At 48.7% G+C, this 21,441-nt stretch overlaps 1 protein-coding gene across 6 annotated transcripts in view; it reads left to right on the forward strand.

The window, feature by feature from the left end:
* The window catches only part of ARNT2 (aryl hydrocarbon receptor nuclear translocator 2), a 192,503-nt gene that overhangs the window by 20,023 nt on the left and 151,039 nt on the right, over window positions 1–21,441 (forward strand). The window contains exon 1 of one of the 6 annotated variants that reach the window (XM_082619589.1): window positions 8,528–8,547. The exons of 3 other annotated variants lie outside the window; for them this stretch is intronic. The gene's annotated coding sequence lies outside the window, so the exon portion shown is untranslated. Of the gene's footprint in view, window positions 1–8,527; window positions 8,548–15,755; window positions 15,836–17,679; window positions 17,702–21,441 lie in introns of those variants that run through there. 2 more of the 6 variants (XM_082619591.1, XM_082619593.1) reach the window with 2 other exon arrangements.

Consider the following 21,441-nt stretch of genomic DNA (forward strand, 5'->3'; position numbering starts at 1 on the left):
TATTTGCCAGGATTCTTTCACTCTCAAAAGACAGACGGCCCAGTTCAAACTAGCTTAAACAAACCATGCAGGAATTGTTCCTAAAGTTAGGATAGCCAGGCGGGCGTTTGGCTTCAGATGAAGATCCAGAGGTGCTGGCACCGTACCTACGGCCCTGCTTACCTTTCCTTCGGTCCTCTAGCCCTTCCTCTTGTGCTGGTTGTAATCTCAGGCAGGCTCTCCCCGAGTGGTGGTCCAGTTGCATCTCATCAGCGAAACTCCTGCAGAAGTCAGATGATGTCACTGAGCCAGGGTCTGTTGCCAGGGGATGCAGTACTCTGACGGACCAGATCTGGGCATGTGCCCACCCGAGGAGCCCTCTTGGGGTCCCACTTTAGCCACATGGACTGTGAGTGTGTGTGTGGGAGGGCATATCTCTAACGTGGTTCTCAGCACTGTCACCAAAGTGCAGAAGGGGACGGGACAGGCAGTTCAACAGATGATTGATTATCCGTAATTGATCAGGTGCTTTTGTGTGTCCCAGGTTGTGGTTACTTCATTTGGTTTGCACACCACTCCCATGAAGTTTGGTTTTATGTCACTTTACTCCTGTATTTATTGGGGAGATGCTCAGAAGCTTTCCCAATTTGGCAGGACTATAGAGTGGTAAAGTCAGTCCAAGTTGAGGACTCCTCTCCCTCAGTGGGGCTGCTTCTCCGGTCAGGACAGCCTGTGCCACGTCTCCTGGAGATGCTCTCAGGCCAGCCACGGCAGTGTCATTGTCAATGTCCCACGTGGTTTTACTATGGCACCCTCTTGTCTGTAATAGTGCTGTAAAATCTGCCTGCGGGTGGAAGCCAAAGTGATTGTACCCTTACTGCTTCACTGTCACCTAAAACCTTTCCTTTCAGTTGTCTGAGTCATAATTTTCCTTTGGTTTATTGACAAAACAGCTTTTACTGTTTTCCTCCCAAAGAGCCCTAAAAAGACAAACAGGCAGAGGATGGATTTCTAATTTGTCTCACAAACTCAGGCTTCCAGACACAACTGAAACCCAGAATCTTTGCTTCAAAGATGCGAATGTGGAGCTGTCTCTATCTATGGTTGCTTCCACGAATCTGACATGAATTTTGTAACATTCCTTGTGAAAAATAAATCTTGTTTTGCAGCACAAAGCGCTGAAGTTGAAGGATCACATAAGACGTACAGCAAGCGAGTTGTTAAAATAAACACTTACCACAAAGATGTTTTTGCAGAGTAACGGGATATTAGTCCATATCCAGCTGCTCTTGACCAACTCTTGGCACACTGGGTGTTTTTGCTTTACAGTATTGAAGGTCTGCTCAGAGTAGCCTTGTTTCTGTCAAGATGTACATAAATGAGGTAATCAAGATGAGGATGAACAGGGACTCAAATGCCTTTAAATAGCTCAAGACAGGAATGTCCTTCCTGGGAGCCTGAAATGCTGTGTAATCTTTGACTTCTTAAATGTAGAGCAGACTTCCTGTTTCTGCTAGTGTGGCTCTCTAAATGGCTGTTTTAAAATCTGAAACCCTAAGACGCACGTTTCTTTTCCACTCTCTTCGATGAAGATAGCTATATCAATAGCATCTCTACAGGGTGACCTCTGAGGGTCGTGATCCATATTTGCTCCCTATTTCAGGTTCCCCAGTCTATCCAGGAGGCTCGATTGAATTAAGTACTCTTTAGAAATGGAGATTTACCATTTATTTGGTGTATGGATAAAAGAGAAAAGATGGAAATGTGATTGATTGCCTTCTGTGGCCAGGGAGGTAGATTCTTGAGGTCCGTGCTTCTTCTCAAGATAAATGTGGATTATCGGTAGCTCCTAACAGCTCCTGGGTCATGCTGGCCCCCATATTATCTTTCTTAATTTTTTTTTAAAGATTTTTTGATGTGGACCATTTTTCTAAAAGTCTTTATTGAATTTGTTATAATATTGCTTCTGTTTTATGTTTTTGGTTTTTTGGCCTTGAGGCATGTGGGATCTTAGCTCCCCGACCAGGGATCAAACCCACGCCCCCTGCATTGGAAGGTGAAGTCTTAACCACTGGACCTCCAGGGGAGTCCCCTGGTCCCCATATTTTCTACTTTGAGCATAGCTGGACAAGTAGAGTTGGGTTTTAGGATATTATCTTAATAGGATACCTAGAACAGCAATCATAGGAGTCCCAGGCTGCCATCAGAATTCAGCTCCTCTTGACCTTCTTTCCATCAGAGCAAAAGCCAACTTCTTAATGGCCCCTTTCTCCCGAGGCCACTACCTAGGAGGGGGCAGGGCCGAGGAGAGGGAAGACTTGGTTAACACAGGGGTGTGGTCATCGTTCATTGGGTTGGTTTCCCTCGGTGTCCACGAAGAGGAAAAAAGTTTTCACTACTCTTAATCTGGTTAAATTGTTTAGAACACCTTTCACAAATGAAAGGCATTCTTTTGGACTAGGTGCTGTTGACCAACTGTATTCACTTGGGCTGCCATAACGAAATACCACAGACCCGGTGGCTTCAACAACAGATATTCATTTTCTCACGGTTTGGAGGCTGGGAAGCCCAAGATCAAGGTGCTGGCCCATTTGGTTCCTGACGGGAGCTCACTGTCTGGCTTGTAGAGAGCTGAGGCTCATCCTGCTGAGACCTGAGCTTGTGTGCTCTGTGTCCCTGTCCCCCTCTCTCCTAAGACATTTAAAAATTACTTCTTTGTTCACAGCTCAAACTGAGTCTGTATGGGACCATCCCGCTCAATTTTGAGTTTGCAGTAGTGCCTGGCATGGCACCTGATAGAAGACGGCTGCCTAGAAAACCTTAACGGAAGGAAAGCAGGGAGTTTTGAGCCTCAAGATTCAAAACAAGTGAGGTTCTGCTGATGGAAGGAATGGAAGTCAGCTTACCAGATGGTTCGGGAAGGAAAAACTGAGTTCCGTTTTAGAATATAAAGATTGAGGTGAACCGTGGAACCTCTAGTCCATACATCATTGCCAAGTGCCAAGTAGTTGAAGATCATGTAGTCGTACGTCTTAGGAAGATACAGGTCATTGATTTTAACCCTGTAGTCACAGCAGGGATCCCTATGATAAAGCCATGGCCCGACAGCCCCCGACCCCAGGCCCTGCCTGGTGCGTGCTGGGTGACGTGTTCATTTATAAGGCATTTAGACAGTCCCGTCCCAGCTCTTGGAACGTTCTCTGCTACCCTTCAGTTCTACTATAATTCCTCCTCGTTCCTGTCACCTGAGGGCTTACAGTCTGCATCCAGCTTCCCTTCCTCCTGCCCAGCCAGCCCCACTCTGCCTCGCCGTGTCTCTCTGGCATTCATGGTTAGATCACCCACCCTCAGCAGCTGGTCCTGATGATGGTGAAGGACAGTCTCTGCTTGTCTATTGTATTGACCTGCGGGCTGAGTACAGGGACTTACACACCACTGGTGTTTGCATAATAAGGACTGGACTCGTCTAATGACTGAGTGGAACACTCGTTGTGGGCCAGAGGCCCAAGATCTGGGTGCTTTCCTCCAACCCTGCAAGAGGCAGTGCTGTGGAATGGTTCACCCTGACCATGTCTGTGCACAGACTCGGAGGACGCTAGGGAGACTGCTGAGCAGTGAGCCATGCTCGTATGTGCATTGCCATATTGACCTACTAACTGTTTCTTGGACATTATCTCATGAGGCATGAGTACACGGGTTGCATCATTTACAGATGCAGCGGGGGTGGGTCAGAGTGTGGCTCACCCAGCTTCACAGGTGAGCAAAGAAGGGACCTGGATGTTCTTGTGTTCCAGCCTCAGCATTGTGTTCAACCTTATACCGCAGCTGTATTGCGGTTGTGTTGCGGTACAACCTTGTACCGCAGGGATGATCTCAGCTGCTTGAAACCACTGTCCGCCGAAGTGCCCTCAGTTGATAAATGTGGGAAGTGGTACTGAAGGAGGGTCCAGGTCACACAGAGGAGGAACTGGCAGAACTGAGACCGTGAGCTTTGTGTCCCACGTCCCTGACACATGCCTTCACAGAGCAGATTCTTCAGTTTAATAGGGGCGAATTCCATTCTCTTCTGGAAGAGAGATGCAGAGGATTCTGAGGAAGCAGAGAACCACTTTCGGTTCAAAGTGAGCATTGTCCCTTTAACATGCAATTCCCAACTTTCATTCTCTGCCATCTGCTCATATCCACATCTGGCCCCTGGATCTAGAAATAGACAAAAATAATTTTGTGACGTGTAATGAACTTAACCCTCAATGTTTATTTGACACATCCTTTGCGCCAGGAAGTGGCCTGGAAAATATGCAGGGTTTACTTGATACAGTGTAAGTCACCAGAAGGTTCTTTCTTCTCAGAATGCCTTTTCTATGTTCCAAGCCTCCTTTTAGGATAGAAAGCAGAGGAAATGAACTTGACTGACACAGCTTTTCAGAACAAAGGGATGCTGTGGCCTAATACTGCTGGGTCGAAGTTCCCAGCAGAGCCTCCGCCCAATCAAGAAAGCCAGGCCCTTTCTCGTGCCAGCCAGGGTCACGACCACCATTCTGTCCTAGGAAGCGGCAGAAGCACCCCTGCACCCCTGCCTGGCATCTCGTCCTTTTCCCTACTCTGCCCCCCTTGGAGTCACATCCACAGGACATCACTGTCCCTCTGAGAAGTGCCAACAGGGCAGCCGGTGAGGGACCACCAGCCGTCATCAGGATCTTTTCATCCCCTCAGAAGGGTTCTCTTGCCCTTCAGGTCTCCTCCCCAGGATGAGAGCCTCTGTTCCTGGTACCACCATGGCTTCCTAGGCCTTCTGAATCGGTACCATATCTGTGACTGGGCTTTCACCCTCTAAGATGAGTCAGCAGGTTGTATGACGATGTGTGTGGTCCCGGCTCTGAGATCTAGGTGGTCTCCCCACTTCCCAGGCCCAACCAGCCTCTCTTCTCCCCTGTCCCCCAGCCACGCTGGCCAGTTTCCTTCCAGACCCTGGATCTAAGGTAGACGCGTGGGAAAATGGAAAGGTCAACTATGTGTCATTTGTATGGTCAAACCAGTCAAACCCACAGCAGAGCTCCTAAGTCAAAGTTCTTCCCCTCCAAAAGCTCCCTGGGTGTATTCCCTCTTGGGATACCCCGGAGCCAGGAAGAACAAGCCCAGAGGAGACCGAGCCCAGAGGACCCCAGATGCCACCACCGCCGGTCTCAGATTTGACGTGTAAATGGTTTAGGCTCTCCTTCCTGGCTTCTCCATACCCTTCTCCTGATGTCTTTGAAGGGCTGGATCTGCCTGATGCTTCAAGGATATTGGTTGTGACCTTGGGGTTTTGCTCTGCTCAGGTGGTCTCTTTAGCTTTAGTGACACAGAGAAATCGTCAGGATTGGGAATGTGGGAATGAGGGTCATAATATCCTCCTCCATCCCCCGCACCGCCAGAAACTTGAAAGCAGTCACTTAGGCAGCCTGTCCGGACCTTGGGTGGGGGGAGGACGGTGTACCTGGGAAAGCCTGTGCAGCTTTCCCTGGTCAGCTCACCCACGAGCTCAGTCTGCCCCGCTCTGTGCTGGGCCCTGTCCTGGGTGGTGCGTGCACAGGGATGAATCCCACGTTCTCCAACCTCAGACCATGTCCTAGGGGAGTTTTCCACCAGCCGACACTCTGCTCATCCTCACTGATGTCATTCACCAGGTTATTGTATCACACCCCTCGCCCCCCTGACCTCCCGCCATGGGGCAGTGGGCAGCAGTCAGGGGAACCATGCAGTGGAATTCTTCTGAGAAAAACAACCATCACCTGTCGCCACCACCCCATCCCTCAGATGCAGTAAGTCCCCTACACACGTACCTTCAGGTTGCGAACTTTCAAAGATGCGAATGTGCATTCGCACATCCAGTCACATAAGTTAGTTCACGTGTCTGGCGAACACTGTCACGTGTGTGTATCCTGTACAAGTGGTTGTGCTTTCGTGTACTTTGCTATCCAGTACTGTTTAGAGGACAGTAGTACAGTATCTTTATTTCCAACCCAGGATGCCCAGAAGCAAGCGTAAAAGCAGCGGTGATGTAACTGGTACTGTACTTTTCAAGGTACTGTACTGTAAGATTAAACATTTTTTTGTTTCTTTTTTATTATTTGTATGAAAAGTATTATAAACCTATTACAGTACAGTCCTATACAGCCGGTTGTGTTAGTTGGGTACCTAACTTTGTTGCACTTACGGACGCGCTCTCGGAATGGAACTTGTTTGTATGTAGGGGACTTACTGCAAAGGCAACAACAGAACCAGAAGTCAGACCCCGAACTGTCCCTGCAAAGTCAGCAGCCCAGGCCCTGCGATTAGCAGGCCGTCTGCCTGCTCCACAAGGTCTCCTTCCAGAGGCCCTGGCGCTGTTCCGACAGGTGGGTTGCCGGGAACAGCAGGGTTATGATGGGTTGCGTGGAGTCTTTATGGCCCTTGCTCCTGCCCATGTCCTGGTCACGAGAGGACCAGCCCCCCCCCAGCCCCCCATCTCCAGGGCAGTCTTCCCGAGGCCCTCTTCCCGCCAGCGCCTTTCCTCTGAAAGCCCCTTGGCCTTTCCTTTCCCCGGTAGCTGCGGGGCTTCCTTCAGGATCCTGAAGGTGGCACGGAGGGGCCCTGCCTGCTCTGAGCCTCCTCCCAGAACGCCCGTTTCAGGACCGTCCCTCGTCGGGGCTATGGGTGGGGTTGGGCGGAAGCAGCTTGGCCGGCGCTTCTTGCAGGCCAGGCCCGATTCTTCTCTCTCTGTTGCTTCATCTTCTCCTGTCCTCTCCGTGTGCATTTTCCCCTCAGGCCTCGTGGCCAGGACAGTTTGTTTCCATTGCTTACTGCAAGGACCCTGGTTCTGCAACCCAGTCAGCTGTTTCTCAGCCCCCAGCCTGAGCTGTTGTTCCCGCTCATCCAGCTGCTTCTGCAGGTCTCTGCAGCTTTCTCTCCTTGCCTGCACTTCTGTTGGCAGCTCCTGCTGGCCAGCCAGCTCTCTGGTCTTGGTGCCGAGGGCAGGCTCTGCATCCCTCATCCTCCTTGAAAGATCACCCAGAGGCTGAAGCCCTCTCTGGCCATGCTTGGGTGGCCTGCTGGGTGGGGATCATCTTGCAGGAGGCCAAGCAGTAGAAGCAGCTCTGTGAAATGACCAGCCACCCCTTGATCTCTGCCTGGGCCCCTCCTCTGCCTCAGGGTCAAGTCCAGGTGTGGTGGTCCCGGTCCCCTTCTCAGGTGGCCTGATGGAACTGACCACAGATCTTGTGAGGGTTTGACTTGGTGGAGCCCTCCTGGGAGCTCAGCCTCAGAGATTGGGGGTTTTCTCAATAGGTAAAAATGCAACATCTGTTTCCCATCTAACTACTACTCTTTTGGGTGTGGACCATGATGAAATACACACACTTGCTGCTGTTCGCCTGCATCTCTGGGGCACAGTGGGAGGGCAATGCCTTGCCCACCGTCAGCTGCATTAGAGGTAGAAGATTCCTCAGCTTCTCTGGGACCTGCTTTGGCAGGAGACTTGGGCTCATTTGCTTAGACCAGAGGTTGCAAATAGTGGCTGATGGACAACATCTGGCCTGCCTCCTATTTTTCTATGGCCCACAAGCTAGGAATGATTTTTACATTTTTAAATGGTTGGGGGAAAAAAGCCCACAGAAGAATAATACTACAAAATGTGAAAATTATATGAAATTCAAATATCAGTTGATAAATTGGCACACAGCCAAACCCACTCACTTACATACCATCTATGGCTGCTTTGGGACCATAACCTCAGAGATGAGTAGTTGCCACAGAAACCGTGGCCTGCAAAGCCTGAAATATCTACTCCCTGACCCCTCACGGAAGAAGTGTGCCGACCTCTGGCTTAGATGGTCTGGACTGAGGGGGACTTTTCTGCTTGGGCCAGAGCCTCTGAGACACAGAGTGATGTTCCCATGAGCTCTTGGAGCCTGGGGTCTTCATCTATAAGTAGAGTGTGGTCTCATGACCACTGAAGGCCTCTCCAGCCCAAGCTTTCCATGGTTCTAGGAAACCTCAGTAGCTCCTTCACCAGGAGCTCACCCACTCCTCCCTTCAAGTGTCAGGGTCCTGGCAGAAATTGGGCCACGGGGAACAAATCCATTTGGTTTTTGGCACCAAGGAGCACAAAAACAATACAGTAATCACTTTGAAAAGAAAACTGACTTTAATGCCTTGCGTGTAAACATTGTTACTCTTTTGCATATTTTGTATTTGTAGAGTCACTCACTGTTTAAAACTGAATGCACAACGTATTTCTCGCATGATGGATGAATTACATTCATCAAGGAATATATTCAACAAGGAAACCACTTTGTTTCATAAAACTTTTCAAAGGAGATGTTATATCTCTGGAAGGATAGTGATATCCTTAATCAACTCTTTGTGGGGTGTGTTCCCATTTTTTTTCTTCTTTTTCAAGTAAAGGCATGTAAAGAATGAGAAGAATTGCATTTAAAGAATGAGAAGCGTTCTTATTTTTTTTGTTCCTGTTTGACAAGATTTCCTGAATGAGAAACGCTGGTCCTTCCCCAGGCGACAGCATGACGCTGGACGTCTATAGACTTGAGCGTGTGTAACAATATTGCCTTCCTCATTGACATTAATCTCTATGTGGACTCACACAGTCGCATGTGACTGCACCTGAAAACTTGAAGCCAGAGATAGAGTCCTGAGGGAGAATACCAGGGCAGAGGGACCCCAGAAAGAGAGAGTTTAGGTGGAGGTGTGCATGTGCTTTTGTATCGGGGAGAGGGTTGGTGGGAATCAGAGATGTCAAAGGGCTGAGAAGTGGGACCAGCAAGCAAGGGACAGAGGGAGGGGTCAAGAGAAAATTGACAAGGGGTGGAGAGGGAGGGGCTCAAGGGGGGCAGTAATGGAGCAAGAGTGCAGGGGAAGGGGAGTGGAAGAGACGGGGGAGGGAGAGGAGAGGAGGGAGAGGAGAGGGGAAGGAAATGTACAGGAGCAGGACGGTGGAGGTAAGCAGGCGGGAAACCAGGAGCTTAGATTAGAGAGGTAAAAAGTGGTACCTCAAGGAGATTTTACATGACTTTTTCTTTTTTTTTTTTAACACCTTTATTGGAGTATAATTGCTTTACAATGGTGTGTTAGTTTCTGCTTTATAACAAAGTGAATCAGTTATACATATACATATGTCCCCATATCTCTTCCCTCTTGCGTCTCCCTCCCACCCACCCTCCCTATCCCACCCCTCTAGGTGGTCACAAAGCACCGAGTTGATCTCCCTGTGCTATGTGGCTGCTTCCCACTAGCTATCTGTTTTATGTTTGGTAGTGTATATATGTCCATGCCACTCTCTCACTTCATCCCAGCTTACCCTACCCCCTCCCTGTGTCCTCAGGTCCATTCTCTAGTAGGTCTGCATCTTTATTCCCATCTTGCCCCTAGGTTCTTCATGACCTTTTTTTTTTTTTTAGATTCCATGTATATGTGTTAGTATACGGTATTTGTTTTTCTCTTTCTGACATACTTCACTCTGATGGACCTAGAGACTGTCATTCAGAGTGAAGTAAGTCATGACTTTTTCTTAAGTCCTGGGTGCAAGGACTGGGATCCCAGTCCTCCCTTCCCCCCCACCCCCTTCTCATCCGTTCCACTTCCTCCCAATCCAAACGGCAGTGCCTCCTGTGCATCTTTCTCATCACACTCCTCCGTCTCAGGCCTGCTTCCTCCCCTCTCTCCCTCCACATGGAGCGGGCAGTCATAAGGATACTCTATCCAAGGTCGTTACCGGGTCAGACATGGGTGGTGTGTGGGCTCCAGAGATGGCTTCAAAACTGCCATTGGTTACTTGGCACTGATTTTGCACCTGAATCATTGAGAACCTTTTATGTGCCCCTTGGAGCAGCACTCAGAGTAAAATTAATTCCTCCACCCATTCATTTATTCACGTGAAATACATGTATTGAGTGGCCTGGGCATCCCATCTATGATGTTCTGCACCAGTGAGCAAATGACCTCCATCCAGGTGTCCAGGAAACCTCCACTGTCTTCACCCAAGCCATCCACTTCCTTTGCCCTTCCCTGTCTCTGCCCAGCTCTCACCATTATAGAGCTTCCCCCTCCCGTCTTTACCCGAGGACATGGCAGGGGCTTCATCCAGCCTGGGTGAGCCAGCTATAGCTGAAGTCCCAACTTCTCACCAGACAGGCACTCTGTTTCTTGTTGACTTTCAGGCCAGAGGTGGTGTTTTAGACTGTTTAAACTGCTATAACAAGAATACCATAGACCAGCGGCTTAAACAGCAAACATTTATTTCTGACAGTTCTGGAGGCTGGGAAATCCAAGATTAAGGCGCTGGCCTCTTTCCCTCTTGCTGTGTCCTCATGGCTGGGAGCAGAGACAGGGAGAGGAAGCAAGCTCTCTCCTGTCTCTAGTTACAAAGAAACTAATTCCATCATGAGGGCCCCATCCTTAGGACCTAATGACCTCCCAAAGGCCCCACCTCCAAATGCCATTCCACTGGGATTAGGGTTTCAACATATGAATTTCGCGGGGACACAAAGCAGTCTATAACAGGTGGGTAAATCACTCAGAAGAGCAGTTGGGATCTGAGCATTCAGCAAGGCTTCCAGGAACCCTGTTCTATGGGACCCAGTTCATCTCAAACATGGCAACAAGGAAAGCATGGCAGTCGTTGAAAGATGTGTCGAGTCCCTAAGAAAAATGAATAGGCACTGCTCTCTGCCCTCAGGGACTAGAGACCCATGCTCAGCAAATGACATATTGTAACAGCATGATCTTGCTTCCACCCCGTGCCTCCAAGGGTCTCCATCACAGCGCCGCCTCCTTAGGGTTTGAGTGAAGGTATGGAAGTCTTGCTTGCTGGGTGGTTCGGGGAGTCTAAACTCGGCAGTGGTGTTCCCAGGTGACCCACATCCCCCACATCATTAACCATCTAGTGTCCTGGTGGGGGTGCGTTTGCTTCATGGTATATGGGTCCTGGCTCCAGAGGTGTTACCCACCCCTTTCACTGTGGCGTCCAGGACCTGGCGTCCACACACAGCTGCGTGTAGTCTGGTTTAATATATGTGCCACTCTCTGTCAGAAGTGTCCTTGTTTGGATGAGAATTGATAAGGCCACGGTATCCCTGAGACTCTAGTCTGACTCGCTTTGTCCGTCGCTTACTGGTTAAACAGTGTTCACTACAAGTCCACCAGCTCATTGCCTCCAGAGCCTCTGGACCCTTCCCATGCGTCGCTGCTTGAGGTTTGGGTGTGCTGACACCTCCAGTCCCCGGGGCTCTGTGAACTTACCTGTGTGTCACTTCTCACACAGCCACGTGTCCTGGGCTCTTTGCTGGTCCTTCCTCCCTCACCTTTTCAGGCTCCCTCTTGCCTTTCTCTGTATTCACCGCCTACACTGTGCCTGGGACCTGGCAAGTGCTAGGTAAGCATCGGGTTGTGTTTGAGAGGCCGGCACAGCTGTGAGGAGTTCAGGACCAGGTCCTGTTTCTGAATGGTACTGACTGGAATGACCGGCCCCCTGTGTGTGCAGGGAAGTGGGCCTTCGCTCCCCACTGCCCATGGGCGTGGAGAAGTCATGGACTGGGGGTGGGGGATGAGGGGCAGGAGGAACATGCCCAGGCCTCTGGCCACCGCTGTCCCTCGTCCCCACTTGTGAGCTGGCGGCAGCATGTCCCTCACCTCGAATGACTACTTTCCCAGTCTTTCTTGGCTAGAGTCTCACCATCTCTGTTTCTCTTCTCCTGTTTTTCTCCTCTCCTCTTGTCTGGCCTCATCTCCCCATTCTTTCCACTTTCCTGAATATTTCAGATTGTTTACCACGTATATTTACTACTGTTCTCATCAGAAAAGAATAAATACTATCTCACCTGGGAAATGGGGATGGTGATGCTTCTCTCACAGCCCTGCTGTGGGGCTCAGCAGGTACTTCATCTTGGAGCCACGCCCCCTTCCCGCCCACCACCCCTTCCCCTTCCTCCAGGGTGAGCTTGCTCAGCTGTAGGTGCTGCACGACTTCCCACCTGCCGGCCTCTGTTCCACTTCCCAGCTCTGTGCTCTAAGTTCCCAAGCAGCCTGCCCACGGGTCCAGCATCCCACGCCTGCTCCTTCACTTTCAAATCAACCACTTGCATTGTACCCCCATCATAAGAGTACTGTATTCTAAATTGTACCAACGTAGAGATACAGAAAATGGTAAGTGGGAAATAAAAATCACAGGTAATCTGACCATTCAAATATAGCTTTGTCCCCTTTTTAGTGTATTGACCTCAAGACACACACACACATACACACACACACAGAATCTTTCTCTACTGTATGTGTGTATCAGAGGTGCATTGAATTAAATCCATGGGACCTAATGCTGAATGTCTGAGCATCAAAGTCAACGTTTGGTTGTGTTTGAGGCTGGAGCTGAGTATCACCATCGTTGAATGAAAGCCAGACATTTTACAAAAGTAGGTTTTATTACTATTTTATTATTATTTATTAGTAGTAGTTACATTGTAAAAGGTTGACATCTGACTCAGAATAATATATGGGCACTGTTCATGGCTGATTGCTCCTGTGTTCATCATGCTACAGTCAGTGATACTAAATAGATGTTTGTTTGCAGTTGAGTTTGGGGGAGGAACGAGAGGTATCAGGAGGACTTCATATTTCCCTAACATTTCCTCTTTTTTCTCTTTGTTTTCTTAATTGCATGTAGACTGATGATGATTTCCTCTAGATCAGCTTGATGTACTTGATTTTGAAGGTTTTCTCTCGTGCGGTTTTGAGGTAGCAAAGTTGACAAAGCTGGCTATTAATTCATACTTGTACAGATATGAAAACTTCCAAATAAGAATTTTTCTTGAAAGATACATGACCTAAACAAATAAATTTTAAAAATTTAAAATCTTGATAGTTTATTGCTATGAAGGCCAGTACATATACCAAACAGCTCCACAAAGATATTAATTACAGGGCTTCCCTGGTGGCGCAGTGGTTAAGAATCTGCCTGCCAATGCAGGGGACACGGGTTTGAGCCCTGGTCCGGGAAGATCCCACATGCTGCAGAGCAACTAAGCCCGTGAGCCACAACTACTGAGCCTGCACTCTAGAGCCCGTGAGCCACAACTACTGAAGCCCGCGTGCCTAGAGCCTGTGCTCCGCAACAAGAGAAGCCACCACAATGAGAACCCCATGCACCACAACAAAGAGTAGCCCCCGCTCACTGCAACTAGAGAAAGCCCATGCACAGCAACAAAGACCCAATGCAGCCAAAATTAATTAATTAATTAATTAATTTTTAAAAAGCAGTTTTTCAAAATCTCTAAAAAAAAAATTAATTACAGCATACTCTGATAATCTCTTTTATTCTGCTTTGTATTATTATTGTTCTGTAGACATCTTAGCTGAAAAAGGATATAATAGTCTTCCAAAAGGCAGCAAGCTAATGCATTCTCCCTTAATATTTGTATTATTTCCCCATTTTCTCTTCCATTTAAGTATTTGAAAATTCTTAATAATTGGTTTTGCACGTAAAATTAATAGCTTTCAGCCTATGGCAATGAATTATCACACATTATACTCCTACAACAATATATTTATAAACCATCTGATAGGGAGAATTGAAACATATATATAAGGAGCTTTTCAATCTTAGTTCGTCTAGAATGCCTATTTATGTTTGAAAGTGAACATTCAGACTTGAACAGTAAGTTTGTGTGGCGTGCCTTGTTTTGGGATTGCTGTTGATATACTATAGATGTAGATAACGATGGTGACCCATGTGATTATAGGGTCATTGATTACCCACAAGTTCAGGGATGCCAGAAACGATCCTGAAATGGGTATTCCACTGCTCGTCCTTTCAAAGGTCAAGGCATTCGTTCAGAAGCAGGGCAAATACTGTGACTGAAGCTGAATTTTGATGGATCCCTGACAGATATATGTTTGTCTCTAAGCTTTTGTATCCTGCTCTATTAATGTACCCTTAGCATTTTCCTGTAACATTATTCTTTGAAATCATGATATTTAGTGGCTGAGTGATTTTCATCTGTGTGGGTATTCCATAATTTATTAGCTTTTCACTTTATGTCAGACGTTTTAGTTCATTTGGTTTCTTTTCAACTTCAAACTGTATTTGGACAGTCAGCACACATGTGAATCATTCATTTCTTCTCTTACCCTTCATATCCTTGGCCGCCATGCCAAGGCCTTGGCAATAATCAAGAATTGGCCTCTTCCGGGCCTCCCTGGTGGCGCAGTGGTTGAGAGTCCGCCTGCCGATGCAGGGGATACGGGTTCGTGCCCCGGTCTGGGAGGATCCCATATGCCGCGGAGCGGCTGGGCCCGTGAGCCATGGCCGCTGAGCCTGTGCGTCCGGAGCCTGTGCTCCGCAACGGGAGAGGCCACAACAGTGAGAGGCCCGCGTACAGCAAAAAAAAAAAAAAAAAAAAAAAAGAATTGGCCTCTTCCATTTCATACAGGAAGGTCTCTCACGTATTTGAAGACAGTTTCATGTCTCCTCCTGACTCAAGGAGTTTCCTTCAACCACAGCCTGGGTTTTAACTGAGGATCCCTCTAAGACCCTCTCAGGGACAGCCTGTCCACTGACAGACCCCGAGCCTACAACCCAGGTGACCTGGCCTGTCTTCTGCCTGACCAATGAGACCCACTTCCCTCTGATGGTCTCTGGCTGTCGTATTTGACTCAAGCATGGGACAATTCGTGGTTGAGGCCCCGTTGTGGTTATATATGTGGGCCTTTGTTTGTCATGTCCCAGAAGGCAGCCAGATTGAGTGTGGAGCTCACTCTTCCTGTCTTCTTCCAGAATCATAACCTCATCGGTAACCTCATCGGTAACCTCCCTACCTTTCTTCCTCTGGAATTGTTGGTTGCCCGTCTTCTTCTTGGGTCTGTGTTTTACCCTTTTTATAAAGTTCAAGGCAGGGATGCAGGGCCTTCAGCCAGGAAGGTGCGCTTGGACACTAGTGGGAATACAGGTGCTAACGCCCTAGTGGGCTCTGGTGCAGTGTCCGTGTTCTAAAGGGCACAGCACTGCCCACTCGGGCCAGGGAGCAGGGCTCTGCATAAGCTAGCTGAGGTGGGAGGGCATCTCCCCAGGCTGCCCTTGGACTGGTTCCAGTTCCCTAATGCCAAACCTGCCTGCTGGCTAGGAGTGACTCAGGCCCACAGCCAGGGCTCTGTGTCCAGGAGGGAGACACCAGCTGATGGAGGAAGGACCTGGCCTCTTCCTCCTTTCCTGGGTCCACTGGCCATCTCTTCCCATGTCTACCACCTCCTGCCCTGCTGCAGAGACCCCTACCCATCCCGCCCTTGGATGAGGGCTGCCTTACAGAGGATACACGGCTGGTTAAAGTCTAGCAAGGACCTGGGGCCAGAGTCCCCTGGCTCTCAGTCTAATGATTTTTCTGTACCTTGTGCTACAAAAATCCCACCCTGTGGAGGGCCTTTGGGAGTCAGGTGCCCTGCCTTCCTTCCAGAAGTGGAAGGGACCCTTTCTCCCTTGCACAACAGGAGGAATCCTTTTTGATCTCTGCCTGAAATGTTTTGATAACAATCTAGAGATTTCAACATACATTGTGGTTGCACAAGAAATCCAAGTCACCAATTTTTCAGAACCTAAGCAGTTAACGTTAGAAATTTTGCTGCAAATAAATTGATCAGTATGCAAGACAGTTGTCACGGCTGAATCATGGTCCACAGTTAAGGTAAACAGATCTGTGATGACATTTTCTGAGCGGAATACAAATGCAGCTCATTTCCTCCCAGAGGTTTCTGACATTTCTTCTACACGGAAAACAGATTCTCCCAAGAAGGTGCTGGTCACAAGGAAGAAAGATCTTTGTTTAATCCCTCTGAAAAGGTATGGCTGTGATATTTGATGTGCTTTCTGCAAAAAGAATTGTTCTAAGAGAAATGAATAGTGAAGAGAGCGTTTTTCTTTGGTTAGCTGTCCCTCACTCCCTCCCAACCATGGAGAGACCCTTTTGGTTTTTGTTTATTTGAATGGTTATTAAAATATTATGTCAGGGCTTCTCTGGTGGCGCAGTGGTTGGGAGTCGGCCTGCCGATGCAGGGGACACGGGTTCGTGCCCCGGTCTGGGAGGATCCCACATGCCGCGGAGTGGCTGGGCCCGTGAGCCACGGCTGCTGAGCCTGTGCGTCCGGAGCCTGTGCTCCGCAGCAGGAGAGGCCACAACAGTGAGAGGCCCGCGTACTGCAGAAGAAAAAAAAAAATTATGTCATTGTATTGTGAGAGTTTGCACGTCAATAACATTTTTTTGCAATGTGAAGATCAAGGGATATTTTTCTTATTTAGATTCACATGAAATAGTGGGGGAGGGAACAAAATGTTTTTTCATTTCCTCATGTTCTTTTCATCTGTAATGCTCTCAAGTTTCACATTTTTCCCCAGGTTTTTCCTCCCTATACTGTATTTTAGGAATTCTATACACTGTGTCTGCATTTGAAATGTGAAATAGTCCTTAGCTAGATGCTGCATTATAAGCTAGATCTGTTTTCTGTATTCTGGTGAAGCTTTCAAAAGCCTCAACTTGTACTGCAGTTGAAATGAGCTAAAAACCTTCAACTTTGTGTAAGGGCAGGCAGTCATTCCATCCCTGTGTGTAACGGAAACAGCATTTCCTGGGTTGGGGGCAATACTGGCATTTGGCGTGGGACTGCTGTAGATGGAGATATTTCTGTCTATTTGTGCATTTGTCATTGGTTATGACCAGGGATCCTGAGCAAGGAGCTATACAAGACGGTTGCATTTGAGGTGGGGGAATAATTCTAGATCCTGTTGGGAGTTGCAGTTGGAGTAAAAGGCCAGAAAGCTCCAGTGACTGGACATGAACAAGAGGGCATGCCCCTCGAAGCAGGGGCATGAATGAGTCTGTTCACAAATTCTGGAGCAATCAGAGGAATACATTTAGGAAAAGAGCATCTTTTATATCGTGCATCATTCCTCCCTGAAGCGTTTGCTGTCCATTGCCAGGATAGCACAGGTGTGGCCTCCTCCAGGAAGCCTTCTTGGATCTTCCTGGTCCTTCCCACCGCCCAGTGTCAGTCTCTTGCACAGCACACAGCTCTCAGTATGAAATTACCTGGCTCTGGGTTTCCATCACACTCAAGACTGAACCTGTCAGCAGCAGGATGGGGTCTTTTCATCTCTGACCGACCAGCTTGTAGCACAGCTCCTGGCTCAAAATCAGAGCTTTGCAAATGCTGTGTGTAATTGAAACAGGCCCCGTTTTCTTACAGCAGCTTCTGCAGAAGGAAGGGATGTCCTGATTAACCCCATTTCTTAGTTGGAGAATAGATAGGGAAACTGAGTCGCATAGCAACTAGAACCAGATGCCTATTTTGTGCGTGACCCTCTGAATAAATGGACAGAGGAAGGTGTAAGCGATCACACCTCTCCTTTGCTTCAGAGTCCCCATATATCAAGTGTATGGTGTGGTAGATGTAAATATGCAACCGAACCAACCGTATTTTTCTTCCTCCTCCAGAAATTTTTTGCCCCGTGCAGTCTCAGTGTAGGAGGATCAGGTGACCAAGGCTTTTTAGAGTCTTCCTTTCTGGGCTCTGACGGTGACACATCATGTATTTTGAGGCAGTAACATCATTTCCTTCCTCCTGAATGCCCTCTGGGTGGCTCCATCATTCAGGCCCTGTTATCTGTCATCTGGACCACTGTGACCTTCATTCATTCACAGGAGAAGTACAGGTACAGTAAGAATGAATCACCAGGGACCAGACCTAGAATGGGAGGGGAAGGGATTGGCCAAGGACAGGCTTCCTTGGAAAAGTGATGTTTGAGCTGAATCTCAATGACCGTTAGGAGTTAACTTGGTGAAGAGGTGGAAGAGAGCTTTCTGGCCACAGGACACAGCATGTGCAAAGGCCCTGAGGTGGGAGGGAACACAGTGTGTTCCTAAGATTGATAGGGCTGTGTGGCCAGAGCCGAAGAGGTGGGCAGGAGAGGTGGACAGCAGCCTGACCACACCGTAACTGGCTGATCATTGCAGGGAACTCCATATTTGTGCTGAGAGCAAAGAGAAGCCGCTAGAGGAGAGAAGTAAGAGGTGGACTGGTCAGCTCAGACTCCTGTGCGAACAGTGGGAGAGTAGATGCAGAGGGACCAAGGGAGGAGGCCCTGCGATAGGCCAGCAGAGAACCCAGAGGACGGAGAGACCTTTAGGACGTGACGGCAGGACTTGAGAACTGGATTTGGGAATCACCAGCACAGAAATGGCATTGATGCCGGTGCTTGAATGGGTTCACCTGGAGGGAGAACAGAGAAGAGGGAGTGGTGTAAGCGCCTGGAGGCCTGGTGGAGGAGGGTGAGCTGGCCAAGGAGAGAAGGCGGGCCTGAGAGGTGGGAGGGAGAGGATGCGGCCCCTGGCAACCCAGGAGAGAGTGCTGGTGATGGGGAGTGGGCAGCTGCATCCCACAGAAAAGGGCGGGGGCAGAGATGAGACCCCTGTGATGACGCCAGCTCCCTAGCCGGGTGACAGGGACAAAGGCCTGGCTGCGGGGGACTGAAGGGAGAATGGGAGGTGAGGAGACCCCGAGGGGAGACCTGAAGGGGAGCAGTGACTTTACCACATGTGGCAACTTTTTTTTTTTTTAATATTTATGTGTTATTTATTTATTTATTTGGCTGTGCTGGGTCTCACTTGCGGCATGTGGGCTCCTTAGTTGTGGCATGAGGGATCTTAGTTGCGGCATACATGTGGGATCTAATTCCCCAACCAGGGAGCGAACCCAGGCCCCCTGCATTGGGAGCGTGCAGTCTTACCCACTGGACCACCAGGGAAGTCCCCACACGTGGCAACTCTTACTCGTACAGTTGACAATTCCTCCTCTGCTTTTAGGATTGATTTGCATGTTGACGTGGTGTTCTGGTCCGTAGGATGCATTCATGTTTCTGTGGCACTAGAGCCTCTCCTTGTTATGTGTGGTCAGCCCTCAACTGCGGGGGAAGTCAAGGTGCGGACCATGACCGCCACGCTTCTCTCAGTGGAATCCCTTGCCAGTGCCCGCCTGGGTCGCCCACAGGGAACCAGAGTCAAGTGGGCGCGGGTGGTTCATCCGGGATTTCTGGGCTCCCTTGCTGGCTTGCGTGAACCCTCTGAAGGCAGTGTGGGACCGTGGGGTCCCAGGGCTGTGATGGGGGCACGTGCACCTGCTCAGGTGAGGCTCTCCTGGGTGAGAGCACGGTGTAGTGAGGAGGGAGCCGTGTCCGCCTCAGTCCAGGGCAGGGGGTGTGCATCTGTGGAGCCCTGCAGGGACCTGGGAGAGGGGGTGGGGGCACACTTGAGGCCTGTCTGCTGACCCCTCCCTGGGCTATGGGTGGGCCAGCCATTTAAAGGCAGAGCTCTCAGCAGGGAGGCATGGTGAGGTCGGCACAGGACGAGGACCGTGGCTCAGGCTGCCCGGGTGTGCGGCAGCCCCCTGTGTCTCCCTTGTAATAGCATCACCCTGGGGAGCATTTTGCACGTGGGGCTGCAGAGGAGTCAGTCCTGTGGCCACCCCCCTCTTCTGTGGCCCACTATCACCCTTCCTGCACTCCTGTAAGACAGAGCCATAGAAATCAAATCACAGAAGTGACCTAATTCCTTACAGTAAGAAAATGATTGTAAGTTTTGTTAGTGTCTGTGTGTGTGTTTTACTTAGCAAACGTTTAGAAGTGCTTACTATGTGCCAGACATCATTCTAAGTGCTTTATGGGTATTAGCTTTTTTAATCCTCATAGCAACCTCATGGATTTACTATTTCTTATTATGCCCATTTTATAGATAGAAGACTGAGGCACAGAGAAGCTAAGTTTTGTTCAAGGGTTATGTAAAAATACAGACACACCCACACACACAATGTCTGCTTTAAAAGACATTCTCTTCTTGGGAGAAAGTCAAAGGGGAAAGGGGAAATAACTTCTGCCAGGCATCTGTTATTTTTATTTTTTATTTACCAGTCTTCTTTATTTTTTTTTAAACAACAGAAACTTATTGTCTCACAGTCTGGAGGCTAGAAGTTTGAAATCAAAGTGTCAGCAGGCTTGGTTCTTTCTGAAAGCTCCGAGGAAGACTCTTTTCCATGCCAATCTCATTGCTTTTGGTGGTTGCCCACAGTCTTTGGCATTCTGAGGTTTGTAGACTGCCAGGCCTCTTAAATGAGTGATCTTCCTTAATCCCCACAGTAACTGTGTGTGCTGTGGGGAATATTCCTTTTTTTATAGATGAGGAAACTGGAGCTTAGGGATGATGAATAGCTTGCCCGTGACCCCAAAGCATGGACATTTCCTGCATGTCACGCAGCTTCCACCTGGGCCTGTGATTTAGAGTCTTGCTGTTACAGCATCTCTGGTTGCCCCCACCCCACCCAGGGAAGGGGTCTGCTGGCCGTCCAGCCTCTGCCTGAGCACCTTGAGGGGCGAGGGCCCTGCAGGGGGTGGCTGAATGGCGAGAGCCCGCTCTGCTGCTTCACAGTCATGTGACCGAGGCATGGCCCTGACCTCTCTCTGCCCAAGTTCCCTCATCTGTAAAATGAGTTGACTTTATACCTCTCTTGTAGGCTGGATGTAAAGCACACGTGAAGAGCTTGGGACATAGTGAGCACTCAACATAAATCTTATTACCTTTATACAAAAATATTTTAGATATTTTTGTATAGGATGTTTATCATTATTATTAAGCCAATCCACTCCATTGTTGGACACTCTTGTTATTAAAAAGGTATTCCCTTCCTTTATCTCTGTCTCATTCGTTCACTGCTTCTAGCTCTCCAGCTATATATGCTTTCGACTGTGGCTTACAATGCAACCCTTTAAAAATACTTATTTCTCTATTTGTGGTCATTAAATTAACACATCATTAGATTAATGTTAAATTAACACATTGTTGAAGAAGAAAACCTTGTATATTCAAAAACAAAAAGAGCTTTTAGGAGAAAATAAAACCCACCTATAATTCCCACAACAAGAATAGCCAAGTTTAACACATTGGTGTACTTATATCTGCCTTCCGGTCTTTTTCTGTGCATATATTAAGTGCACACACACACACACACACACACAGCTGTGGCCTCCTCTTGTGAGGCATGGGTAACTTAATGTCTCTTGACACATACTGCCAACTCATCCTTCACAAAGGCTGTGTTCATGTACACCCCAGGGGCAAGGTATGACCATGGCCACATTGTCACCCAGTAGGTATCCGACTCGATTTCCTCTCTGCTCAGTGCTACGGTCAGGGTTCCACTTTTCTTCCTTTTTGAGTGAAATTCAATAGCCCTGGAGCAAATCAACAATGGGCTTATGGGGCTACTTTCCATCTAAATGTATAATACCAGGCTCTGGGGCTTCCCTGGTGGCACAGTGGTTAAGAATCCACCTCCCAGTGCAGGGGACACGGGTTTGAGCCCTAAGCCGGAAGATCCCACATGCTGCAGAGCAACTAAGCCTGC

Source organism: Mesoplodon mirus (assembly GCF_964341445.2).
Source record: "Mesoplodon mirus genome assembly, chromosome: 4".
NCBI lineage: Eukaryota > Metazoa > Chordata > Mammalia > Artiodactyla > Ziphiidae > Mesoplodon > Mesoplodon mirus.